The 11,276-nt window shown below is 36.1% G+C and overlaps 1 long non-coding RNA gene across 1 annotated transcript; it reads left to right on the top strand.

Moving 5' to 3' along the window:
• Window positions 1-1,009: 1,009 nt before the first annotated feature.
• Window positions 1,010-9,655, top strand: LOC138712975 (uncharacterized). Its single transcript, XR_011335776.1, has 3 exons — window positions 1,010-1,096; window positions 7,134-7,245; window positions 9,352-9,655. It is a non-coding gene; the product is annotated as an uncharacterized lncRNA (long non-coding RNA).
• Window positions 9,656-11,276: the final 1,621 nt, after the last annotated feature.

Genomic DNA, 11,276 nt, shown 5'->3' with positions numbered 1-11,276 from the left:
TGTATTAGATATTTCGCCAGCATATTTATGGTGTACACTCAATTTAAATTGTATTAGATTCTATTTTTTTCTGTATGTCTTAATCTTTTTTGCTTGAAACCTGCTTATATAATTTTTCATTTTAAATTTTATTGTAGCTATAGGGTAAAGATTCCTAATTCCGTGATACCCCTAATACCGTGATAAAATTTCTATCGACTGCCATGGAGTTGTGGTCTCTAACTTCTAAGTTTTTGAAATACCTAACAGATGCCAGGAGATGCCTCCTTTTCAATTCTATTGACTACCCGCCTTTTGAATAGAAGCAGTCGACTGCAGACTGCAGGTTCATTGCCGCCCTCACATAAGCCCGCCATCGGTCCCTATCCTGTGCAAGATTAACCCACTCTCTATCATCATATCACACCTCCCTCAAATCCATTTTAATAGTATCAACTCATCTACGTCTCGGCATCCTCAAAGGTCTTTTTCCCTCCGGTCTCCCAACTAACACTCTATATGCATGTGTGGATTCGTCCATACGTGCTACATACCCTGCCCATCTCAAACGTCTGGATTTAATGTTCCTAATTATGTCAGGTAAAGGAAACAATGCGTGTATTTCTGTATTGTGTAACTTTCTCCATTCTCCTGTAACTTCATCCCTCTTAGCCCCAAATATTTTCCTAAGAACCGTATTCTCAAACACCCTTAATCTCTGTTCCTCTCTCGAAGTGAGTCCAAGTTTCACAACCATAAAGAACAACCGGTAATATAACTGTTTTATATATTCTAACTTTCAGATGCTTCGACCGAAGACTAGATGACAAAAGCTTCTCAACCGAATAATAACAGGCATTTCCCATATTTATTCTGTGTTTAATTTCCTCACGAGTGCCAGTTATATTTGTTACTGTTGCTCCAGTTGCATCTATATGCGAAACAAACATCACAAGTGCATCTGGTCGTTTTGCGTCAGATGTGTACGTGTAATTATCTATGGTATATAAGACCCTCTTTCCTGAGGAATTGCAGACTCGATCCGAAGACCGAGAACGCCTTCAACATGAACTCCAAGGTTCTGCTGTACTCCGCTGTCGTCCTATGCGGCATCCAGGTAAGACTTCGGAATATCATTGAAAATTTAACATCAGCTTTATCGCTCTGGAATTTCTGAATGTAACTAAACCAAGAATTTAGCTCATCTTATATTTAATATCTAGATTGTTTCTGTCTTGTATTTTCGTCAACTCTTTCTTTCTACATCCAATCTAAATGTGTTATACCCACAGATCAAAGCCCACCTACGTTGGTACTTACTTACTTATTTACTTACTTACTTACTGGATTTTAAGGAACCCGGAGGTTCATTGTCGCCCTCACATAAGCCCGCCATTGGTCCCTATCCTGAGCAAGATTAATCCAGTCTCTATCATCATATCCCACCTCCCTCAAATGTATTTTAATAATAGTATCTTCCCATCTACGTCTCGGCCTCCCCAAAGGTCTTTTTCCCTCCTGCCTCCCAACTAAGTAGTCTTGAGGTCGAACTCTTCAACAAATAACTGTAGCTTCAAATGCTTAGAATTATTTGCTTTCAGCATATCTCACCGATGTTTTGATATAAAAGTAGATAAAATCTAGGAAATTAAGCAAAAAATTATGGAACAATTAGAAGAATTACAGTGGGAAGTAAAGAAATGCTGTACGTAGCGCAGATATACGAATAAAGAAATGAAGGCGTGTGGATGAATGTGAAAAACTAAGGGGAGAAGTTAAGAAACCTGCCAGCAAGTGTAGAAGTACAGGAGTAAGCAAAGAACAGACAAAGCATGGTAAATAAATGCTACGAAATCACGTCCACTTCCAGTGAATTGTGAGCGTAGAGTCAGTGTACTAGGGCCCAATTGTATAAAACTCCCTGTCTAAAGATCAATTTTGATCGAAGATCGGAAAGTGAACCGAGTTCAGACACTTCTTTTATTGTATAAAACTTTTCTGCGATCAAATTACCTAGGTTCAAATGCAATCTAAGTTCACGTGAAAAGGATTTGGCAACATCGCTTAAACAGGTGAAGTATGTGATGCACGGGCCATGTTTTACAGGTTTGTTCAGTGTAGCCAATTTAGCGACTTTAACTCTTTTTCGACGACAATTTCTTGTAACATTTATATTGCTTAAATAGGGATTTAGCGACCTTTTTAGCACCTCATAGTGACAAAATTTAATCTTTCTTTGTTGATAATAAGAAATCTAGCGACTTTCCAACTACTTTTTGGCGACTTTCCGCACACTCTGTTGGAGACACTGGTTTGTGTTGTGCGTTGTAAATAATGGCGGACAATAAGAAGAAGGTTGACTGTTCTCCAAATTGTTATGTTATGGTGTTTGATATAGCTAAACATAATAAAGCTTTATAAAACGACAATTTTCGTTTAGTGATAATTGAAAATTTATGAATGTACCTATCATATTCATTAATAATTAATGGTTGTTATAAACATAATATAATTATAGGTTATGTTATTTGATACTGCTGAACACGATAAAGCCTTATAAATATAAGAATGTTTGTGTATTAAAGCAAGAAATTTAAAATATATATATATATATATATATATATATATATATATATCTACCATTTATATTAATAATAATAATGGTTATTCTTTTCGCACAATCTGTCACTCTTATACTTGTATTTCAGACAGAAAAGAAATAACTGAACTTGGATCATCTAACTTAATCGGAGAAATTTCTTCAGTCAAAGTTGACTTTAGTTCAAGACAAATTAATCTCAGATAAGACTTTATACAACACAAAATTCCAAGTTCAGCTAGATCGAGGATCAATTTAACCTCTGATCTAAGATTAAATGAGTTATACAATCGGCCCTAAGAGATACAACTTCACCCAAACTAGTGACGTCATTAAGGTGTGTACTAAACGTCTATTCTCTCAATACGCACCCCATTTGCGCTCTTTATATACATATTTCTGTTGTGTTTAAGCATCACTCATGGAGTACAATTGGTTTGTTTCATTCTCTATTAAATACAGAAAAAAATAAAGAAATCCATCAAACTATCCACGCCATCAAAATTGACGTAGTGTCTTTTAATAATTAAGGATTCAATTCTGACAAGTGAGAAGGTTTCTTCGAGAAAGTTGCCGAAATTGTAGTCAATTGGCCAGACATTTATTCACGTAAAGATACTGCTGTCAAACTAAAACTCCTGTACGGAAGTAAATTTCTAATCACGCACTTAAAGTTTACGTAATCCATATATATATATATATACTTTAATGTGGTTTTATTTTGTTTATAATTTAATTAGTTGTATTTCCGGTGATGTCGAAGAGAAGACCTGATGGCCTAAACTACACCAGAATAAATAAATACATTGTAAAGAAATATATACTATGAGTATGAAACAAAAATGTAATGCTTTATTGCAACCATGGGGAAAAATGGCTCCGAAGGGCCACTGCACTCAAAGCCGCCTTACCCCACTCCACCGACACTCTCCTCCGCCTGGTGCTTCTCTAGACACGCTTCATTCAGTGGCGGGTATGGCTTCGATCTCGGGGGGACGTCAGTTTCAGGAAGAGTAGCAGAAAGAATTTTTCGTTACTTACAAAAAGAGGAAAGTATGTTTCTTAATATGTAGGTTTAAAATTGCGCATATAAAACGCTTCAATATTAAACGCCACTTTGATCGGAAGCATAAAGCGGACTTCGGTGATCTTACAAGTATTTATTTACAATTTAAAAAGCTATTTTCATAATATTTGTGAAAAGATACAAAACAAGATATGTTTATGGTATTTTTAGGATTTAGATACTTATTATATTATTAAGTATCTGGAACTGAACTTATTTAAAACTTTGAGTGCATATTAGGCCTACTTAATGCGTTCTCTTTCCAAGAAAGATTTTCAGAAGTAACTGCAATGGACATTGAGATGTGTCTGTTCAATAATCTATTTGTATTTGATGTTACCCAAGCATCAGAGCCACTATAGAGATGCAAAAGAGCACGCCACTAAAGTGTTTAGGAAAAAATGGATTAGATCTCTTTAAATACCTACCAGAGGAGCAATTCCCTAATCTGCGCACATTTGCAATGCGTATGGTATCTATGTTTGGCTCAACGTACTGTTGTGAGCTGTTTTTCTTTTCAAAATGAATATGACCAAAAGTATCTCCAGATCTAGGATCACAGACATGCAGTTTCAGTATTACGGTTGAGTTGTTCTATTTTAGAGCCAAATATATCCTTTTTGGTTAATAACAAGAAATTTCGAGGGCACTCAACAACAAAAAAATGAAAACCAGCAGTATAGGCCTACAGTAGTATTTCGTTTCATTCATATCTCATATATTTTGTTTAATATGTTTCAAAGTTAAATGACAGTGGAGCTTAGTTTTACTTTCTTTGGTATTTATAAAAAGAAACAATTGATTTTGTTAATCATTATATTGTGTTTAATATGTTTTCAAGTTAAATGACAATGGAGCTTAGTTACTTTATTGGTTTTAAAAAGAAACAATTTATTGTGTTGAGCATTGCATCTTTTAATATATCGTGCAGTTAAATGACAATGGAGCTTTGCTTTTTTCTTTATTGTTTTTAAAAAAGAAATACTTTATTATGTCGATCACAAGGCAATTCAAGAATTTTTACGCACATGGTAAAGGAATAGTTATACAATTGAAAAATATATAACTTGCCTAATGACAGTAGGTGGCCGTCATAATTATTGTATGATACGTGTACTTCCTATAAACAAAATACTGTAAAGATTTTGAAACAAGAAATAAGAGCGGAGAAATTACTGATGCGCAAGGTGTGTCGAATCCACCACTGCACTTGACTTAGCAAAACAACTGCTTTATCCCTCGACTGTCAATCAAACGAATGTGGGATGAGTAGGAACCTTCCCTCCCTACTTTCCTGATAGTCCCCATAGCTGCTTTATTGTAACATACATTTCATCTTTAAGAAATATAAAAAAAAATAAATGAAGTTTGGTTGTAGACTTAATAATAAGAGGTTTCATATTAAATGTCTTGTTTTTATTATACGGATTCATTCATTTGTTTAAAAAACAAAAGAACACTGCCCAATGTCAACAACAGACATGACCTACATGGTTTATCAATGCTTTGCGATAAAAGTCGCTCCGTGGTGGTGAACGTATGGGCCAAGGTTATACAACTCCATCTTGATATTAAATCCTAACGTAGGTAATTTTAATTTTAATACATTTAAGAACAAAATTAAGCAAACTGTTAGTTTTCTCTTTTAATTTCAATATAATTATTCATTCGAACTTATATTTTGTGTTTGACTTGATTCTCTACTTTCATGCTTGTAATTATCTCTGTTTTGTAATAATTGTATTTTATTTTGTAATTGTATTTAATTTTCTTTATATTCAATTTAGTACAAAATAGTTATTTATAGGAACCGCCACCGAAAACAAGCTGGCTCAAACGGATGTACGCTACGTCTATAATATGTATTTATTTTGTATTGTATGTAGCAATAAATAAGGTAGGTGTCTCTGACATGGCCATGCTAAGGTTTGAGAATTTTTCTAGCCGCCATTTTGAAAAAAAAAAGTAAACCACTTTTTTCTTACTCGTTCTCAGTCTAATGGACTTTCTTAAAACAATTTCCTTTCCCCATAAAAATAGCTTTAATTGTCCAAAAAGTCACAAATTCCAAAAGTCTACCTAGTGGCCATATCAGGAACATGTGCACATGATATGGCCACCCTTGTTCCATGTTCTACAAATCGTGATTGTTTTCAGTTTGATAGCGCAGTTGTGCTAAAATTAAATAATTTTGGTGTAAAGTGAATAAACATGACACTTAATAATCTTTTTTATAATTCAAAAGTGTAGTCAAAACAGGTTTTTCCATAAAAAAATTAAGTTGTTTTTCTTAAAATACTAAATTTTTTGCGTAATCCCAGCTATAAGGCATGTAAATTTGTCAGGTGAAAAAATAAAAGTGAAATGAATTTGATATGGCCATGTACATTTGATACGGCCATATCAGGAGCAGGTAAGCTTTCACGAAAATCGTTTGATTATGAACAACTCGTAAAAGATACGCCATCAACTACAACGCCAATCAACAGAACATTTAAAACTGAATGGAGTACGATGGTTTTCATGAAACAAGTATTTGAAAAACATGCATAAAACAAAGGAGACTTACCAGAGAAAAATAAGAAGAGATCACATGAAAACTGCAAACAGGCAACTGACGCCATATTGCTCAACCTGACTGGATGGAAAACGATCAAGTGACATATCAGGATGCCCTTTCACTGGATGCTGCTGCAATTTAGCGGAATTTTTGGTTAACTAACTCACAATAGGGGGGTGGCCATATCAGGAACATGACCATAACAGGATCACCCACCTCATTAATACTAATGTTGAAACAAGTACAGCTTGTTACGAAAAAAAAAGCATGAGGTAAAAAGACCTTTGGGAAGGCCGAGACGTAGATGGGAGGATAATATTAAAATGGATTTGAGGGAGGTGGGATATGATGATAGAGAATGGATTCATCTTGCTCAGGATAGGGACCGATGCGGGTTTATGTGAGGGCGGCAATGAACCTCCGGGTTCCTTAAAAGCCAGTAAGTATGTAAGTAAGTAATGTAGAAACAAGTGCCGGACGCTCGCATTCAAAATTGAACACGGGATACAAGACGCTACGTTTTGCACACCGGTGTACATCTAACACTGTTCATCCAGTTCATTTTCTTCCATTAGTTCTCATTGCCATTTATAAAGACTGCTTCACAATAAACCGGGAATGGAAACGACAACGAGAACGAGCACGGAAATATTGTTAAAATAAATGTATTTAAATGTGAGAATTCACAATTAAGTATTATGAATGGTCACATGTAAATACATTTATTTCAACCTTATTTCCGTTCTCGTTCTCGTTTCCGTTACCGGTTTATTGTGAACCACTCTTAAATCTTCAGAACCTTACAGTTTGTGATGTAGTCTTCAATTTCATCTTTTCCGGAAATAAACAAAATTGATAACTTAATATATGCCTATACTTAGTTATTAAATTTTCACTTTATTTTATCTTTTCTTTTTTTTCTTTCGTAGCTCTCATCTTCTTACATAAACGGTATTTCCAAGGACTCCTTGAGTATGTTCGCTGCTGTGCTTCAAAAACAAATTAAATGTTTAGAAGACTGCGTGAAGATCATCAGCCCAAGTGAGTATACTATGACAGAATTGCTGGACGCTAACATTAATGGAATCGATTTATAATACATAATATTACAATGATTTAGCTTTACAATAGTTGATGTCAGACTTGTATTTCTAATTAAATGTAGACACTGCGTTCCTCGTGGCGAGATTCACAATTTCTCTAATAGGCGCATCTCAATTTGCAACGCTAGAGCAGTCACAAGCATTTAAATACGTTGTGCATCTCATTCTAGCAGAGTTGGATTCATTACGATCAATCAATACAACTATGAAATCTGCATCGACATGGGGAACTTTTAATAATGGAATTCCTCAAGGATCAATATTAGGTCCCCTACTTTTTCTAGTGTTTATAAATGATCTTGCCCACCAAATAAGAGATGTAGATCATCCCATATTATTTGCAGATGACACAAGTATAGTAATTACAGCCAATAACTCCAACACATTCCAATCTTCAACAGAGGAAATTCTCTTCAAAATATGTGACTGGTTCTCAGTCAATAAATTGGTATTAAATTGTAACAAACCTAATATAATTCAATTTAAATCCTGTGCAAATTCAACCTCGCAAATTTCTAGCGCAATAATTAACAACAGATCCCTACTAGAAACAACGACAACCAAATTTCTTGGCTTAAAAATCGATAATGTGTTAAATTGGAAAAATCACATTAAAGAAATTACCCCCAAACTAAATTCAGCTTGTTTTGCTATTAGATCTATGCAAAAGATAGTAAATATCAATACCTTAAAAACAATATACTTTGCATACTTCCACTCGGTAATGAGTTGTAAATAAGAGATGTAAATTGGATATTTTAACATTATTGATGTTTTGCATGTTATACTAGTAGGTCATATTTTAAGTGTTTGGTATAAAAATCAGGTGAGTCCAATTTTGTTTTCGCATTTACTCCAGACGTGTTTTTCTGGACTTAACTGTATCTACATCATTCTGCCAACATTTCTTCATTTCGTCATCATTCAATAGCATTCCCCGTAAGCCGGCTATATCCTACTTCTGTTAGATCAGCTCTACATCTTGTTCATGCAGTCATTTTACCAACAAGCAACAGCTGTTACAATTGCAATCTAGTGGTGCAAGACCCAGGAAGATCAGATTTTTACTCCAAATACAACAAAGGTCCGCACAACTTCGGTTCTTGTACAAAAATATGCGCACTGTCGCATCATGTGAAGAGTCCACTGCAAGAATGATGGATGTCATTTGGAACACATTTTGCAGGAGACGCAATTGAAAGTTTGAAATGCTTAGCGCTGAAAGCTTAACTGAGATTTTCCGATCATTACTAGACAATGACTATCAGTGTTAATGCCATATAACTCTCTATGTACATTCTATATGTCTTAAGCTATGCATTGACAGTCTTGGTTCATTTTCGACAAGAAAGTGGCATCCATCATTCTTGCAGTGGACTCTTCATATATTATGCTTACCTCAACTCATTTTTCACCAAAAGTATACTTATCCGGTTTTTGCACCAAACCCCTCAATTATATTTAAAATAGGCCTACTAGGTTATACTCAAACGCAAGTAACGTAGTCTTCTGTACTTAGAGCCTATATTTCTTTCCTCAATAAATGTTTTCAGTTTTGTATAAAACACCATATTTTTATGCTGATAATTCAAATGTAGTTTGCTACTTAATTTAAGGTTCTGTTTTTCTCATGAAGTCATAACTATCGATAATATCGATAGTACTATGGACTATCGTCCATCATTAGTTCACAATGACAACCGCGAAGAGAATTAACTTTTCACGAAATTATTTGAATTGGATGAATATGCTGTTATTTTTTTATTTTTTCTTTATTTCTATACTAATTAATTCGTCAATTTTTACTTCCTTTATTAAAGGTCCCTTCTTGTGTTTTGTACGATATTACAGTTTCGGAGCAAACGCTATATACACGCCTACAAAAGGAAATAAAGTACTCCTTCTACCCTATTAGTAATGCTGAACACATGTGCTTTCTCAAACATCTCCCAATGTGCGAGTATTTTTATTAAGGTTCACACTTCACAGAAAGTAAAATAATTAAAGCATTGTATCATTCGTCATTTCTTTTCTTGGTTCACAGATATTCCTAATCTGGTCAAAGATCTTCAAAATGGTTGGGGCAATAACAACTCGCCCTTGGTCACCGAGAACCAGCAGAAGTTACAGCAATGTCAACAGTGCGTAAAAGATTTATGTTATAACGTTACTACCCTTCAAACGCCTGTATCGATGTCGTCGTAGGTTCGACACCACAACATAACACGTTGATAGGTGTGATTACTTGTAGCACCCTACCACATTGTGAACACTCAAAATGTAACGTTTCAAGTGTTGCATACGAAATAAAACATTGAAGAAAGTCAGAACCCTTCACTTTTAACTTTCTTACAACCTGATATGATATGATTTATTGTCCCATAACATATCCGATCCTACTGGCCCTTCACATCCTCGTATATGGGCCAGCATTCCCTTTCATTACGTACTGTTAACGTACACGTCAAGAGACCAAAACTCAGTGCTGCTCATCGGAGTGACTACTACCGCGGAGGACTCGGAGATTACGAATAAAGCTCTCCACCGGTGATCTCCGGTATTATCGTACCGTAGTTGGAACAGGGGACATACGGAGGGATGCGGAAATGAGCAGAACGTAAAAACAATATGTTAATGGCTTATGAGCGAACATGTCAACGGACCCGTTATTACTACCGGTTCAAGAAATAAATTGTTTATGCTATCTTTTCTTTGAACGAGATGGCAGTATGAAAATTTCGCAAAATTTTGCTAGATTAGCACAGACAACAACTTAAACAGTCGCCAGGACAGCCATCGATCCTTCCAGCAGTTTTGTTCCTTATTTCGCTGCAACGTAACGTCACTGATGCCACTGGACCGGTGAGATTCGGAATACGCTGTCAGCGATTTGAAGCGAGTTTCAGCTTTTGTCTCAGAGAAGTTGCTTATTAATCAAGGCGTTCAATCTGAACTTGAGAACGTGTACGGTATAACTTCAACGTCGTAGCAACAGATGGCGGTCTGTACGGTCTGTGTGCTACCATAACCTCTTTCGAACTGTGTTTTGCGCGGGCAAGTCGTACGCAGAGTATTTGTTATCATCGGTTGCGTACGGCAGCATTCCACAACACAAATCAAATGCTCCGTGTCCATGTTGACCGTCCAAGTTAATGTCAATAAATACGTAAGTAATCGTCTTAACCCTCTCCCCATATCCCGACAGTAAGAAAAAACTCACCTCAGTACATGTTTCGAAACAGTTCACATTCCTGCCACTACCGGCGTTACCGTAGGTATCAGTAAGTACTCTTCTGAATGAACGCCGTACTTGCTAGGCAACTTCTCTGGGATATAAGTAATACACCTCTGCGGAAGTGTAGGAAGATTGAATTCTCTAGGCTCATCGACTAGCCACATGACGGTATATAGCGAGCCATGACACACTTTGAACTGAACACGCAGTATTATATTCCAGCTGTTTCCTTGTATTCCCCTTGTTCTAATTGGTTCCCCTTGTATGTGCCTTGCCTTCCACTTAGTGCTGCTCATCGGAGTGACTACTACCGCGGAGGAATCGGAGATTACGAATAAAGCTCTCCACCGGTGATCTCCGATACTACCGTAGGTGGAACAGGGGACATACGGAGGGATGCGGTGGTTCGGAGCGAAGCGACAGTTAGCTCAAGGACGACCGGCACGTATGGACTGACGGTAGTTGTGGGTGGAATAAAATGGCACCAAATCAGATAGGATATCCGTCGCATGGAAATTCTTTAATTTAGTTGAATGTAATAATAAAGTCGCACATTGTAAACTTTGTGGGCGAATTTACTCTAAGGGTGGTGGAACTTCGAATGTGTTAGACCATTTGAAGCGATCGCACAATCGCGAACTTGATGAAAACAATTACGCAAAACATTTGATACGATTTATTTTTAAATTGTTTAAGTGCTACTGTTCCCAAAGGCCCACAGTATAGGAAAAAGT

Source organism: Periplaneta americana, chromosome 14, assembly GCF_040183065.1.
Source record: "Periplaneta americana isolate PAMFEO1 chromosome 14, P.americana_PAMFEO1_priV1, whole genome shotgun sequence".
Taxonomy (NCBI): Eukaryota; Metazoa; Arthropoda; class Insecta; order Blattodea; family Blattidae; genus Periplaneta; species Periplaneta americana.
This window is presented reverse-complemented; position numbering and strand designations above follow the sequence as displayed.